This window comes from Lepidochelys kempii, chromosome 5, assembly GCF_965140285.1.
Source record: "Lepidochelys kempii isolate rLepKem1 chromosome 5, rLepKem1.hap1, whole genome shotgun sequence".
NCBI lineage: Eukaryota > Metazoa > Chordata > Testudines > Cheloniidae > Lepidochelys > Lepidochelys kempii.
Window position 1 is genome coordinate 79,490,625 of NC_136384.1, and position 16,917 is coordinate 79,507,541.

The following is a 16,917-nucleotide window of genomic DNA, read 5'->3' on the forward strand; positions in this document are numbered from 1 at the left end:
TCATAACCCTGGTGCCCCTGGGAAACATTACAGATATCTGTGATCATGAACTAAGTTCTCCTTGTAGTTTTCCACGGTCGAGATCTATGGATACCACTTTATTCCATCTTCCCACTGAAAGCAGAAAGGACCAGGAAAATATGCAATGACAAACTTTGGTCACACTATTAGTCCCTCACTAATTGTGCTGTCCTAGCCAAACTAATACAAGAGGTCTCATTGGGTCTTCCTAATTTCCAGAATCTGAAGCTTCCCATCTAGAACCTTACTTAGCATTTACTCCTTGGACTTATAGCGTACATCCGTACTTCAGCTGAAAATGTAATTTCCAGCTTGGGCAGATATACATGCACTAGCTTGGATCGACCTAGTGTACTAAAAATAGTAGTAAAATAGTAGCAGTGGCATCATGGGCAGGGGCTTGGGCTAGCTGCCCAAGTACAATTCTGTCTGAGATCCTAGGTACATACTCAGACAGCTAGCTTGAGCCACAGCTATTTTCAGCTGAGCCACTGCTATTTTCAGCATGTTTGCTTGATCAAGGCTAGTGCAGTGAATATATATCTACCAAGCTGGAAATTACACCTCTAACTGCAGTGTAGACAGAGTCCTTCAACAATTTAGAGTCCTACAGAGTCCTTCAACAATTTAGGCCTCAATGGTAACATAACTAAAACATTATTGCTCTTCTTTTTCCGAGCTGTAGCTCTGGAAAGCTTATGCTCAAATAAATCGGTTAGTCTCTAAGGTGCCACTAGTACTCCTTTTCTTTTTCCTATTAAAGTTATCCTAGAGTTTCCTTTAAAAGGATTTTTATAAGGTCTGAGAAGAAGCATACTAGGTTCAAGTCTCAGCATGTGCCATGCACCTTATCCTCTCCTACTGCAACATTTGGCTGTATCACTGTATTTCCCACTCCTTTGTAATTGTAGCTCATGCTCGTCCACTTTAAGGCAACCTGGGGTTTGACAGTTTGCTAATGTAATGTTTCAAGTCCTTGTTATAGCTACTTTCATATAGCAAATTGTGCTGTCCCATTTTTCTGTATCTTTCTTGTCACAGTTTTCACTTCAGTGGGAAGGTTAAGCAAGCAGAGATTCTCTTATTGCATTTGTAGGCTCTTATTTTCAGTTCTCTAGAGAAGATGATTAACAGAGCAACCATTGAGAGCTTTCAGTTAGAATGCTGATAGTTTTTTCAGGTATAAGTTGTGACAACTTTGAAATACGTTTTCATTCTTGGGAAGTAGTCTGAACACTAGCTTCAATGTACACCATTCTAAACTTGGGAGGAAGTCCAGTGCCTTTCTCATGTCGTTTGGCTGTCTCATGAATAGTCTGTTAATTATCCTCCAAGTCCTACTATGCCAGATGGATCAGAGGATCCCATTTTCTAGGCAGATTAATCAGATATCTGGTATCTTACTTAGAGATTTTTGGCCTCATTCTGCTGGAAATATAAACATATTAGGTGGAGAGCAATCAGCCCTTTTCAGAGACTACAAGGCTGTTACCACATCATCCATACATTCTTTTTCTAAACACGACAAAATTCAGTTGGTGTCATCTTTGGATTCAATTTCAGGCCACAGATCCATCAATCAGTTGTCAATACCTTCAAGGAGATATGTATAAATTAAATAAATAGTTGAATATATTAGGGCCTAAGCTTTCAAAAGTGAGTTACAATTTTGGGTGCTCAAATTGAGACACCTTAACGTGTTGATTTTCAGAGGGTGGTTGCTCAGTACTGAAAAGTTAAGGTGCCTAAAATCACTAGTCACGTCCAGAAAATTTGGCCTGGAGGGGGAATTATCCCTTCTATTTAATAGTGATTTTTTTAGTCTAAATTAATAGATTAGCCTTTACCATACCTATGCTAAATTTAGCTTCATTGATAGTTTATATAGTTGTTGATTTTAATTGAACCACAGTCACTTATTTATTTCCTTTGTTTTTAATGATTTTTTTGGTATTTATTCACTCTTCTATTACCATGTAGTGAATGAGATTGTTTGTTGAGCTCCTGCCTCATTGTTGAAGAAGATGAAAAGTTTGCAGTGAATGATGCAGGAGATTGCAGGAATAGGGCTGGGAAAGGAAGGTTTCATGGCTAAGGCAGTTGAACGACACCCTGGACAATTGGATTCTACCCCTGTTTCTGCCACAGAGGTCCTATACGATGCTAAGCAACTTACTTAAAGAAAAATTTTCACAAGTGGCTATTGTAAGTTCCTCATTTTCTAGGTTCTGGGCCTAAGACCTTTGGGTTCTGACTTGCAGAAGAGCTGAGTACTCATATCAGCAGTTGAAGTCCAAGGGAGCTGTGTTTGGAACTTACAGAATGCTATAAACCAAAGCTAAATAATCTGAAAAATCAGGTCTGATGGATCCTAAAATGGGAATACAAAATTAGTGGGCACACCTAACAATTTTGGTCTTCATTTCTATGTCTCCGTTCTGTAAAATGGAGACAATGCCCCCGCATCTCACATAGGTGTTGTGAAGATAAAGTCATTAATATTTGTGAAGCACTCAGCTACTATAGTAGTGAGTACTAGAGAAAAGCCCATGAGTAAATGAATAATTCTGTATTCACAGTAGGGTTTGAATAGTGTGTAGTAAATGAGTCATAGGGTCAGACCCTGAACAATGAAGAAAAAATATTAAAATAACAAAATATTAAAATCCTGAATAGCTGCTCATTCAGTGAGCACCATAAACCCTGTGCATTGAATGAGAAAGGTATCCTGTGGAAAAAATAGCATGTAATTAAAGACTATCATAGTGCATGCGTATAAGAGGACCCAGGATGTTTGGTTTTGCTCCTCTGTTTTCATTCAAGTCAGGACAAGAGGGTAATGGGGCAAAAATGGCATCTACACAATTATTATATTTGTTTCTTCTGTTCCTAATGGTAATAACTAACTCTGCCTTTTGTTAGATATAAAATTAAGGGTAGAATTTAATGGGAGTCAGTAACTTTATCAACCCGTAATCTGGTAGTGAACAGTGTCAGGGAGCAATCTGTTTCACCTGCATCACCCTCCACACCTGTCTTGTCATATACTGGGCATCCTTTGTGGTTTGAGCAAAAAAATCACCTTTATTATGCAGTTTCCCTTATAAAATCTTATACAGCTTCCCTGAGCAAAGGCATGAGACAGATGTGGATTATTTCTTTTGCCATCTGCCTTAGTATAACTTCTCATAGCCATGGAGGATGGGAACAGTTGTTTAAGTTGACCTCTATTAGACTTTTAGAGCATTTGCTTAAAGCAGCTATCATTAAAATTCTTTGTAAATTTTTGGTAGATGTAAGATCTTAACCTTGGGTTCTCCTAGCATTCTAGGTGTTTGATCCCTTCTAAACCTACCATTTTATGAAGCTGCAATACTTACCCGTAACATGCTGTTCCTTAATTAGCAGAGAGAGCACTTTCTGGACTCAAATTTGGGACTGATCTATTTTACTAGAAACCTTTCACCGAAAGCACATCTGTGTCATGTAACTTTCACAAAGTGCCACAGGGCATTTGTTTTCAATTATCACATACAAATAATGGCTGACACTATTTGTAACAGCAAGTGAAAGTACCTAGGGTATTTTTGAGAGAATATTCTCTTGCTATTGGAAATCAAAAAAAAAAAAAAAAGGCCACAGAAACGGAACAAAGCATTAGTTCCAGTGAGATTCTTGGTAATGGTAATTCACCATTTTCCCCCTAACAGGGTGTCATACCCCTTATGATGGTGCTGCCTGTGCTTTTCTAGAACAAATGTATTTACTATGTATGTCCTCCTTATTTCTTAGTATAGTGTAAGTAAAAGGCTATGACTCCATGAGAGATTTCAAGCTTCCAAGAAATAAACCCCCCCATACTGTAATTCCTCTTCTACAATAGCATAAGAAGAATTTTACTTTATTTACAAACCTTTTTTCTGGCATTGTCATTTACAGGCCTTTACTCATAGACTCTTTACATCTCTTTAATATGTACAGTATTATTACATACATTTTTGTAGCCCAAACAATGTTGCATTATTACCAGACCCTAAATATATATTTTGTAAGGCATCCTCTGGGTATGATTGGAAATAACTCTTGACTTTAGTTTTCTGTTGTCTTGTCACTGTAACATAGCTATTTTTCTTCTCCACTGATATAAAGTTAAGGGGGGATTCTAATTTTACTTTGCTGGTGTGTAAATGTGTCAGTTCATACAACTAGCTGTTTTTCTTTGTTGTTACCTCTTTCTCTCTGTTTTAGCCTGAGGCTCCCCTTTTTATTTGATCAGTATAGTTTATATCATATTCCAGGCAGCATTTCTTCCCAAGAGAAAAACAGGATTTCAAATTGCTACTCATGATTCCTGAGGCGAACTGAAAGGGTGCCGACTGAATTAATGTTTCCTTTACTGTTTTGGAGACTTATTGGTTTTATTTCCATTAGCTTACGGATACACTCTTTTTCTATCTTTAATATTGTTCTTATCTGACTATTGACAATTTTTTCTCTGTTGTTTACAGCTCACTACAATACAAATTTAAGCGGAAAATTAATCAGTTGGATTATTTAGTGACAAAAGAAAGGAGTTCAAAAAATCCACAAAGAATAGAAATATTCCTTCTTTGGGACAAAAGTTATATAGCTCGGTTTTCAGAATATATATACTTATTCAGCAACCCCAGAACTGTTCTGCAGAAACTGGGTGTGCTGCTATCAGTATTTTAACATTCTAATATCTCTAAATGATTTATTTGCCTGGTTAACATGGTTCACTACAACACAGTGCAGCAGCCACACTTGATAACATTGTTAGGAGAGTCTTCATTATAACACCTAAGCCTGTTTCTATACGTGTGTCTAGAGTGTGGTTTCAAAGTTCACTTAGTGCCATTATTACAAATATTCATAGTTTTTTTCTTCCCCACTGAACACAAATGGATTTATTAGTCCATTTCTATAATACCTTCCACTAAAAAATCTCAAAGCACCTTAGAAGAGTTAATGAATTGAGCAACATAATACCCTATTTTGCAGATCAAGAAATTGAGGTGCAGAGAGGTTATTTTATTCTAAAGAAAATCTCAGATCACCTGACTCCCAGTCTTGTGCTTTTACCACAGAGACCATGATTCTTTAACAATTATTCGCTAGCTAACACTTGTCTCTTTTACACAACAAATGAACGATTCCACCCAATCGCAAGCCAAAAAACACTGAACATCAATGTCTTTCACAAATGACATTGACATCCTTATTGATGTCCAAATCACACATATTCATTGATGCCATGCTTGTCATTTCTATGCTGGCTGTTCTCTTTCAAACATTTAATCACTTTCTGATGCCTCTCTGGAAAGGTTTTTTATGTAAGCCCTGACCCAAAGAAAGATCAATAGAAAATCAACAAAAGCAGTAATGCAGAAATTCAGATCTTGATGAGCAGGGGAAAAAATATTACTTTTTCTTTGTTATGTTGAGGGGTGATGTATTTTCTTTTTCTTATTGACTAATAAGGTTAAGGTTTATGGATAGCACAGAACAAATTTACACCAAACAGTTCATTCAGTGTATTTGATGATTTAACTGGGAACTGGTCCTGCTTCGAGCAGGGGGTTGGACTAGATGACCTTCTGGGGTCCCTTCCAACCCTGATATTCTATGATTCTATGATTTCACCCTTATTCCTGTTCACAAATAGACTCTGATTTAACTTAAATGTCTGTTCATAGTTGTTTGACAGATGCTTAACAGGAACAAGTTTCTGCCTATGGATTGCTCTTAAATTGTGTTTGACACTTATCTGAGGTTAAATCCTGGCTCCATTGAAGTCAATGGCAAAATTCTCATACTAATATTTTTTTGTTTTCTGACTAAATGAATGCATTTACAGTAAAGAGGTGAAAGGCATGATCAACTCATCGGATCTCTGAATAGCTTAGGGAGAAGGTGGGGGCAGTTTGTGTAATTTGGAGGAGATAGGGTCATTATTATAGAAGTTTAAATCTGTTATTTTATGAGCCACTTGAGTTTAGTTTGTCTGATAAGTTGTTGCTTAAAAAACCATGCTATTTGCAATAGTATAGGCTATGGTTAATATTCTTTCAACACATTGACACAAAGTAATTGTGTGGCATGGTCATACATGTTTCCAGTAGAATTTTGTCTGGTTTGGCTTATTTAGCTACCTCTGTAACAAGGCTCTGGCCAGGGGTTTTGTGAATCCTTAGCTGTGAAGGGTATGGTCCAGTTGTCTTGTTTAGCTGTGTCCACATCAGGGTGGCCTGGCCTGGGCTTTTGGAAATACAGTCTGTCTCCATGGTGCTGTACTGTTATGAACCAGAGTTCAGCAATATTTCATATATCTACCAAGTTAATTTACTGAATTTCCTCGTCTCCAGTTTTCTGTAACTTAACAATATTCGTCACAGTCATTGTCAGAGAAAAATTAGTAATTGTGGTACACAGGTATGTATTTTCAGCTACGTTGGAAGACTGCATGTCTGCAATAGCCACCAAATCAGAGATCTGGTCCAGATGACTGGGAAACAAATCCATCCCCTTAGTGCCGTGTAGTTGTTAAGTGGTGGACCATATAGAACATTTCATATATAACATACCATGGTCAGTGTCTGAATGTCCTGGCCTCTACTTTTGTGTCCTCCACCACAGTTCACCATAGTTACTGCTGTGCAGTAATTACGGGGTTCATGCATGTGCATCGCCCTACTTGGGTAGGGTATGTCAGGAGCCCCACAATAGCCTCCATATCAAGGATCTAATCAGGGGAACAATTCAATAAGTCCATCTTTGGTTGTGTTAGTTAAACATATTACTATTTGTAACTGTCCTTATTGATCGTCAATTCGCACAATGAGCAACAAAGGTATCGGCCAAGGGAGAAATGGGTCTGTCAAAAAACACATTTAGGCACTATGCAAATACCAGGAGCGCCTCATAACGTGGGCATCAACAGCATAGCTTTGTCATCACAACCTCTACTTTTACTGGATGCAGACCACAGCAATCTGCTGCTCCCATCAGAAGCTATTTTTATTTAATCACAAAATGAGTGTTGGCAACAGTTCAGACATTTATTTTTTGTGAACTTCTGTATAAACAAAATTCCTTCATTCAAATGTTAATGAAAATTGAACACAGATAGGGTGTGGATGTGGTACATGGTTTCTGATTTGTCAGACTGGCTATTATAGCTATTGAACACTTCATCTTCATCTTTGTCCATTGTCTCATATATACCTTCCTCATTAATGTTATCTGTGACTCCAGAAGCAAGGAACTACATAGCTGCATTGTACTAAGATAAGGATCATTGCCATCAACTTTTTCCTCTTGACTCCACAATAAGACGTCAGAGTGACAGCTGCCAGGATCCCCTTCCCTTCCTCATTGTAATTCTATTGAATATCAACGGCAAAAGCATTTTGCAGCTGACTGTTTTTCCTCTGACACTACAGTATGGTAGCAGAATTTGAACAAAGAGCTTCTGCAAGTCTCTAAGAACATCATTGTTTATGTTTATCTACTGCAGCGGCTTTCCCTGTCTAGGAGTCAGTGTACCTAAATCTTCCTATTAAATGGTTAGCTAAAGAAGTCTGGTTTTGGATAAGCAATGGTGCCTTGCCATCTGACAGTACTTCCTCCTGACCAAACTTTAAAGGGATAGACACCTGTTTTTCAATAGAGTTATGTAACTGACTTAGCGTGGGTACCTTTTCTAGGATTCATAGCTGTTCAGAAGATGTTATTTACATTTCTGCTTTTCCTAAGCTATCTTAAAAAAATAGCATACTTCTGGAGCCCTCATGATTGCAAATTATAAAAATTAAAAGACTGTCAAATGTCATTCCAGTGTATATTTTATTGCCATGGCAACATACAGGTAACTGGGTAGGTTAAGCTACAAGTTATGTATTCGGCTATTAAAAGACCAATGAAATAAAGTCACTTAATCAAGCTTATCATTGCTTGTGCTATGTAAGCAAGACAACCCTAATAAAGTCAAAACACTGGATGTTTCTCTGTTGTCTTTGTTCAAACAGTATCTTGTGTGCTGTATTGTATCAAACACAGCCAATCAATGAACATTACTCATTTTGCAACCATGATATAAAAAAAAGCTAGCTTCCTTCTGCAAATACTCCTCATTGTAATATTTTTGCAGCATAATTTATAGTATGTTGAAGCTTACTCTGTTCAGATACATTCTTTCTCTCCAAATTGCTCTCCAAATGCACACATTTTAAGCAACAACAGAAACAGATGTACTGAAAAAGTATGCTCTTGGGTTTTCTAACACAGAATTATATACATGGAATACCATTTTAAGCCATGGCTATTGCCAAGCAAAACTGCATTATATCAAAAGCCCACAGAACAAGGGCAGAAATAAAGAGACTTTTTAGCTTAATTTAGAAGCTATACCAGGATAATATAAAATCTTTATTTGGAAAAAAAAACAGCAAAACACTCACTTGGATTTGTTCTCCCAGGGAGACATTAGAGATTTACATTGGTAAATCCCATTAATGCCAATACAATGCCTTTCATGTTGAAGTATCCCAAAGTGCTCTACAGACTGTGTACTGGGATCACATAGCTAAGTCCTCAAAGAGAGCCACCACGGGGTGGAATTCTGCAGTCTCATAAGAGCAAAGGTTGCAGCAATTTTGCACCAATATTACACAGCAAGAAATTAAAAATTGTTGACCCAGACGCAGTTGCTGATGGAATTTCGAGAGGCAGTATATTAGCCAAGTGGAATCTAGCCAGGATACAGTAAACTGTTCAGTGAGAACTCAGGAGCTCAGGTGGTTGGAAGGAAGAAGCAGCACTTTTATTAAATGAATAAGCATCCACTGTAGTTAGGCCTCTGGGAACATCTCGTTTCTACTGGAGTGGCTCATCGGCTTAACACTAGACAATTCCGAAACAACAACAGATTTATTTAAGGGAAGTAACAACAGGAACAGGGGAAAATGTTGAACTATAAACAAATAGCAAGTGAGTTGTGGTTTAACAAAGGTGAGTATAAAACTCATGCCCCAACTAACCCAAACCTTGGCAACAACTAAACAAAAGAGAACAGACGAATACCCCAAGACACTTTACTGTCTCTAGGTTTTCTTAACCAGCAGGAATGAGGTTAAGATGCATTTGTCTTCACAGGTGATCCACAGGCTCACAGTATCTGGAAGCTGAAGTAGTGGGACCTGAAGGTGAGAGCCCTCAGGATCCTGGCGACTGGTCCCAAAGGTAAGATCTTGAACTCAGGAACACCACAATGTTTAAAGTAAATGACTAGACATTAACAGTCTTTAATGACTTTACACCTGCTGGTGATCTTGGTCTGATCTGGTGGTCTTGATCCGAAGATCCAATGCCACGCAAAAAGACTGCACCTTGACTGTTTCTATATGGACAGCCCCCAAGCAACGGGTGCTCAGACTAATTTAATTTTTTTAAAGACACATGCGCCAAAGTTCTGAGGGAAGTAGCTCTACAGGAGCCAGTTGGAACTCATTCCAAATGTCTGTTGGCTTCTTTCCTGCCAAAGTTCTGTAAAGAAGCTTCCCCAATATGGAGTCTGAGTTATCCTTTGCTTCAGGCGCCATGATGGACACCTGAAGTCCATTTTGGAAAATGGGGTAACCTGTCTAACATGTACTACTAAAAACAGTAAATGTAATAACAAACAGCTAAAAGTGCTTAGAACAATGTGATAAACGTCATAAGGACTATATTGAGCATGAAATGAAAAAAAACATGCAACACAACGTTATGGTTGTTCTTTCAAAAGTTTACAGATGTACAATGAGTTAATACAGCTTTGAAACTTTACTATGCAGAAGAAAAATACTGCTTTTAACCATTTTAATTTAAATGAAACAAGCACAGAAACAGTTTCCTGACCTTGTCACATCTTTTTTTAAATGTTCCCTTTATTTTTTGTTAGTAGTTTATGTTTAGCACAGTACTATACTGTATTTGCTGCTTTTGTTGTTGTTGTTTTTTGTTTTGTCTCTGATGCTGCCTGATTGCATACTTCTGGTTCCAAATGAGGTATGTGATTGATCGCACACTTCATAACTCTGGGTGTTCATAACTCTGAGGTTCTACTTTATAGGGACTACTTATGCTTAAATTTCAGCATGTGCGTAAATGCTTTGCTGATGAGGGCCTAAATTGGAGCATTAATTTAAGCCATACTTACAGAGAAGCATGCCACCTGCTGGTTTATCTGCATCCTGTTTTATAGCACCTGGATTTTCCTTGGAAACCTTCCATCTAATTAAGAGCCAGGCCCAAGACAGATTATCTTGTAAAATCTTGGTAGTTTAAGGTGGACTGGCTGCATACAAATAGGGGAAAGGGTTTTGTGCCAGGAAAGTTAAGGAGAAACAGACACACACACCCTCACACACACTGATTTGTTCTCAAAATTAGCTATTTTTTCCCACTGAATTTTCATTCACATTGAGGTAAATTATTAGGGGGGTAATTCCAATTCATTCACCTTTATCAGACATGTAGAATTTTGTCACTATTTTCATGTTATTGGAATAGCCTTCAATCCTGCCCCCGACTGACTTCAGTGAGAATAGGATAGGTGCATAGTACATCAAAATATCTTTCAACAACATATTTTTACAAAATCATCTACCAAAATGAATCATTTTATAATATTTACACATGAATAGTAAATATTTCACGTGTTTTCCTCTACTGAAGTGAATGAAGGACTAGTAATTAACCTTGGCTTCCCAGACAGATCCTAGCCAAGTTAATGCATCTGTTGTCATTAGCAGTCACAATGGGTATGTCTACACTGCAGCTGGGAGTGAGCCTCTCACCCTGGGTCCACAGACTCATGCTTGCAAGGCTCATGCTAGTGTTCTAAAAAGAGCTGTGTAGATGGAGCTTTGGAACTATTGCTCGGCTGGAAGCTCAGGGTCTCAAGCTCCCCCATCCCCAACTTCAGAGTCTGAGCTCCAGCCCACACAGCTCATAGGCGCCGACTTTGTGGGTGCTCGAGGGCTGGAGCACCAACAGAAAAAAATAGTGGGTGCTCAGCACCCACCAGCCACAGCTGTTTGGTAGCACCCCCTAATTAGCTGATCAGGGTACCTCCAAACAGCTGATTGGAGGCGCTGCCAAACAGCTGTTTGGTGGCTGGGTGGGGTCAGAGGGAGGGCGGTGAGCAGCGAGCAGGTGGGGGCCTCAGGAGGGGGCGGAGCAAGGGTAGGGTCTTGGGGAAGAGGGCGGGGCCTCAGGGGCTGGGGTGTAGTAGGGGCGCAGCCTCAGGGCAGAGCAGGGGGTGGAGCAATCCCCTGGGTAAAGAAAAACTCAGCGCCTATGACACAGCTATTTTTAAAGAGCTTGCATGAGCCTCACCAGCACAAGTCTGTGGCCCAGGTCTGGCAGGCTCACTCCCAGAGGCAGCGTTGATTTACGCTATCAGCTCTCATCCCAGTGCAACACTATGGGAGACATCCCAACTACACTTTTTAAATGGAGAATGGACATTGTCTACCTGCGTGAGGTGGTGGGCTACAGTGAGCTGAACAGTCATACAGTGCTGGCTCCTTCTTCTTGATTCCAGTATTTACAGAGGGAGAGGGGGACCAAGAGGAAGGGAAGCATGTGTGGGAGAAGGGGAGCAGGGGACAGTAGATATGGGAGAGGAAGGTGAAATGATGATTAGAGAAAGAGTGTATAATTAACTTTTTTCAAAAAGGACAATATGCTTGCCACTGAAAAGCAAATTAAATACATTAAATACTTTTCTAATGTTACTTTTCCACGTAAGAAAGTTCTGTAGTAGGCAATGGGAATAGTCTGCACAATTGTGAACAGGAAGGAAAAAGGTATTTGAGACACTGTCTCTCAGTTTAGGTGTGGAACATACTATTAAAAAGTCTGAAACCCCCTGAATCATGAGGTAATCTTTAATCATTCAATAATAGACCATATGACTTCCTCTGCAATACATTTAGGCCACGTCTACACTGTGAGCTAGGGGAGTGATTTCCAACTCCCACAGACATACTCATTCTACCATAGTGACACTAGTATTTTTAATGGGCTACTTCAGATGAAAGCTAGCACACGTATGTCTATGGGACCTGGGAATCACACTCCTAACTTGCAGTGTAGACACAGCCTTATACATGACTCTGCTGGTTATGCCTATACCAACATAGCCTAGTCTCCCTCATCTTGCCTTTAACTGGAGCAACCTGCTTTGGGTCCCTTACAACTTCATTTCATTTCCTGTTATGGTGTGTCCAACCATTCACCATCTCAAAATCTTCATTTCCATGGTGAAAACTATTGCCTAGCCTAATCACTATTTAATGATTTATTCACAGTGGAACAGTCATTGCGGGTGGCAGGAGTGGGGGAAGGCACTCTGTAGTCCAGGGGTTAGGGCACACACACCTCCAGGAGGTAGGAGAACCTGGGTCCAGTCCCCTGCTTTAATCATGCCTTCATAATTTATTATACAATGGAACAGCTTCACCGGGCAAGACTGAGGAAGCCCCAACATCAGAATGTCCCAAAGCTCAGTGGTTAGAACACTCTTGGCAGGTAGGTGGCCCCCTGTTTAAATCCTTTCTTGCCCCTTCAGCAGAGTGGGGAACTGAACCTGGGTCTCCTGCATCCCAGGTTCTCTAAACACTGGGCTAAAAATTATAAGGTGGGCCACACCTCCTCTTGCTGCTGCCATTTTGTGTGGAGAGGGGCAGGTGCCTAATTATTCCTTCAAGAAACATTTGAGGCATTTCAGCCTCCTGACTCCATGCGGTGGCTTCCCATTTGTGGATCACTAAGCACAGGTAGTCAGACCCAATTTGAGTGCCTATCTCTGAGGGAGTTGTGGGGCTTAGTACATATCCCTTTCCTCAGCGTTTCCCACTGGCTAACTTAGCTGGCTCCCTTCCTTGTGTGCTGGCTTTTGTGAATCATATTCTTAGATGCTTATCTCTTCCAATTCATTGTATAGGCAGCCCAAGTGCCTAACTCAACTTTATGGATCACTGCAGTGTTCCTGTGATTTTTCTAGGCATTTAAAAATTAGGCTTTTTTTTCAACGCTGAGAGATATGGCACCTAAGTCCCTTCATGAATCCTATCCTAAACCTCTAGAGTTGCCACTCTGATCTTTCTCCAAACCTTTAAGTGCCTTTCTTTTCTCCCTCCACCTAGTACCTCTGCTCACATGCTACATTGTCTGAGGGTTGGCAAAAGAGATCTCAGTTCTTTTTTACTTCCATGGGTGGGCAGATGGGTATATCTTTATTTGTGTTGCTTCTATGACGTGATATTGGGCCTCTGCAGGAAAACAATAAGCTGATTAATGAGTGGGAGGCTTCCAGGGTGCTTCTAGCTGCATTTTGCAGCTCCAAGAGCAGTAAGAGCTTGCTGAAGTTAGGGTGACTATTTGGCACTCATGGAATCCCAAGCTTTGGTGACGTTGGGGTGAGATTTATGCCCATAAATGAAACTCTTTGTTTGGATGCACACACTGAGCTCTTATTACTTGCAGGAGAGACCTCCCATGTGCATCTATTCTCAGAATTTGGCTCCCAGAATGAGTGCTGTGACTTCATAATAAATCACTTGTTCAGTGATTTTTAAAATTCCACCTTTTTATCTCAACTGGTCCTGGAGATGAGTGAGGCAAAACAGAGTTATGGAAAGAGAAAAGGGAGCTTGGAAGGGAGCAGTACTTGGAATATAAATTCCATCTGAACTTAGTACGTCCTGGAAAGGCCATGGGTGGCAATACATAATCCTGTGAATTATATATTTTCCTAAAATGCGTATCTATAATTAATTTGCCAATTACACACCATTAATTTATCTCCCCTTCCCTGGTAGCCCCTCCGGTGAATTAACCATAGTAATCCTAGTAAATGAATTGGGAAACATGAATGATCCTAATAACCATAGACCACCTTAGTTTTCCCCTTTTGTCTAAAATTGTATGGAAGCTCAACAATTATATTTGCAGTGTGATGGCTACCCACAGAAACAAAAATTAATCATAATCTGGCTCTAAAGTAACTTCGTAATTAGATTTTATAGGCATCTTATTCTGTATCTGATGACAGAAACATTAAATAGGACACTTCAGTGGACTTTAGAAAGTTTCTTATAATGTTTATCAGTAAGCTCTCTGACAAAGTCTTTAAATGTTTCTCTGCGGCCTCACGGATCAAAAGCAGATGGCTGTCATTAGGCATTTTAAATCTGACTCTGTTACCGTGCAGTACAAGAGCTCAGACCTTGGTTCTTTGTGTATCTATGTTTATGACCATGACCTCTTCACTACTTAATCTAAATCTGTAGTCCCCTGTAGACTGTAGGCTGAAGATACCATATTGCTGATTTCAGAGTAACAGCCGTGTTAGTCTGTATTCGCAAAAAGAAAAGGAGTACTTGTGGCACCTTAGAGACTAACCAATTTATTTGAGCATGCTCAAATAAATTGGTTAGTCTCTAAGGTGCCACAAGTACTCCTTTTCATATTGCTGATGTACACAAATACACAGTGTGTATGTTTACAAAAGAGCTGTTCCAAATACACACTGTTAGGGACTTATCCATGGCAATTGCATCTCAGTTGAATGAGGTGCATAGGATTCTATTTCATACTAAATTAGATCTTCACCAACTATAGTGTTATTCTTGCTCTTTCTGTAAATAGTGCTAAACCCAGCTAAATCCATAAAATTACATATCTGAGACTGAATCTGAGCAGAATGTTCTCAAGCCACTAACATACAAACACCATCAGAGATAAAGTATGACACCTCATCCACTGTAATTAGAGCTCATTAGAACCTGCCTTGATTCTAACAAAGATGAATCCAAAGCTCTTATTTGATAGGTCAATGAGGAGCTGAAATGAATAGTATTGCTAATGAGGATCTGAAATTAATCAGCTATTATTATTAACAACTCCAAAAAAATAAAATACTAAAAATTTGATTATATAGGATAATTTACAAAATGGGAACAGTCAAAGTGAAATGTTAAAGTAACTGACCATTTTCAAGCCAAAACCATTGACTATATTTTTAATAGAGAGAATTCAGACATTTGTAAATAAAAGGAATTTTCCTCATCCATTCAGAGGTTTCCTTCTATTTAAAACTGTAGAAAAGATATCTCAAAACGATGCTGTGACAAGAAATAAATGTAAGTTAAATAAAAAGCTGTTTACTTTACTGTGAGGGGAAACTATAATAAATAAATAGAACCTGATTCTGCACCCCCGGTGAGTGAGGTTTACAGGATTGGGCACCTTAACAACAGTTATATCTGTTCTATTAGTTATTAAGCTCTAATTTAAGAACCACTCCACTTTTCCTTCACTTCAGCCTTTCTCATTGGTCCAAGCTATTCAGAAACATGGACTGCAAACTGTGAAGATGGCTGCAGTGCTGATTCAAAATGTAATCCTTTGGTAAGCAGAGAATTGGGGAGAAGCATTCCAAGTTTAACAAAGGCTGTTGTTTTGAATAACACATCTTGAAATCTTTTGAAGAGTTGCCTCCTCTGGAAACATTGTGCTGGAAAGGAGACAGCTGAGAGAAGAGAATAGCATATGCTGGTCTGATAATACGCTCCTGATTCACATGTGATTTTTATCCCCTTCCTTCCTTCCTCCGCCTGCACATATGGTTGATTTGAATCAGGTGGGTTTAGCTACCCTAGAAAGCAAAATAACTCTTCCTAGCAATTTGTCTGAGTTTAGAATTGATCAGTAACAATTTATTCTCCATTTTTTGTTAAAGTGGAGTAGCCAACTGACCTCTCTGTGCTATTTAATTTGTGAGATATCCCTATCGTGTCAGCTCTAATTCATCTTCTTCCTGCTCTAAATAGTCCTATTCTTTTAAATACCTCCTCCAATGGCCATTTTCTGTATCTATAATCATTTTCATTGCCCTTTTTTCATCTCTACTATATCATCTGATATTTTCCCATTTGAGATGGGTTGGCAACAAAACATTGTATTCAACGTGAGAGCATTCCAGGGATTTGCTTTATAAAATGACATTATAACATTATTAGTGCTATAGTCTGTACTGTGCCTAAAACAATCTTAACATTTTGTTTTCTTTTTGGCTAGTGCAGCATATGGGCAAAATATTTTTACTGAATTCCTGACTGTGATAAATTGGACTTCTTGCTGAGTGGTTTCCCATTAATTTACATGGGTATTTCAAATAGTTTTTTCCAATTTACAAATACCTTAGATTTAGTTTTATTGCCTACTGTTCTTTGGGTGTTAAGAAATCCCACACTATCCTCTCTAATCAGAAGTAATCAAAAAATGTTGTATAATTTTTGCTGGTGTTCACCCCCTGTCCTACATCATTAATAAATATAGCACATGTCCTAGTACAAATTCTTGGGGCAACCCACTATTATCCTCATTCCACGTTGAAAATTTACCATTTATTTCTACTCTTCGTTTTCTACTCTAAGCCAGTGTCTGATCCATGGCAGTACTTTGTCTCTCACCCCATTACTACTTAGTTTCCTTAAGTGCCTGTTGTGATGGACTTAATCAAATGATTTTTTAAAGTTCAAATACATATATGCCAGTTTTCCTTTATCTACTATTCAGTTGAGTCCCAGGTATCATCAAAGCTGATGGTACATCACCTATCCAGTGTCCATTCTTTAGCAAGGAAAAGGGGCAGAAACAAACAGATCTGCAGTTTAGCAAACAATTTAGAAAATTTCTCCCCCTCTCTCCCAGTCTCCTTGCTCTCAGATGGAAAGAACTTTATGTAGGGGTTGCTGTCAGAGAAAGGCATTTCAAAGTGTAACTGAACTATAAAAGTGAAGGGAAAAACACCCCAAATTATTT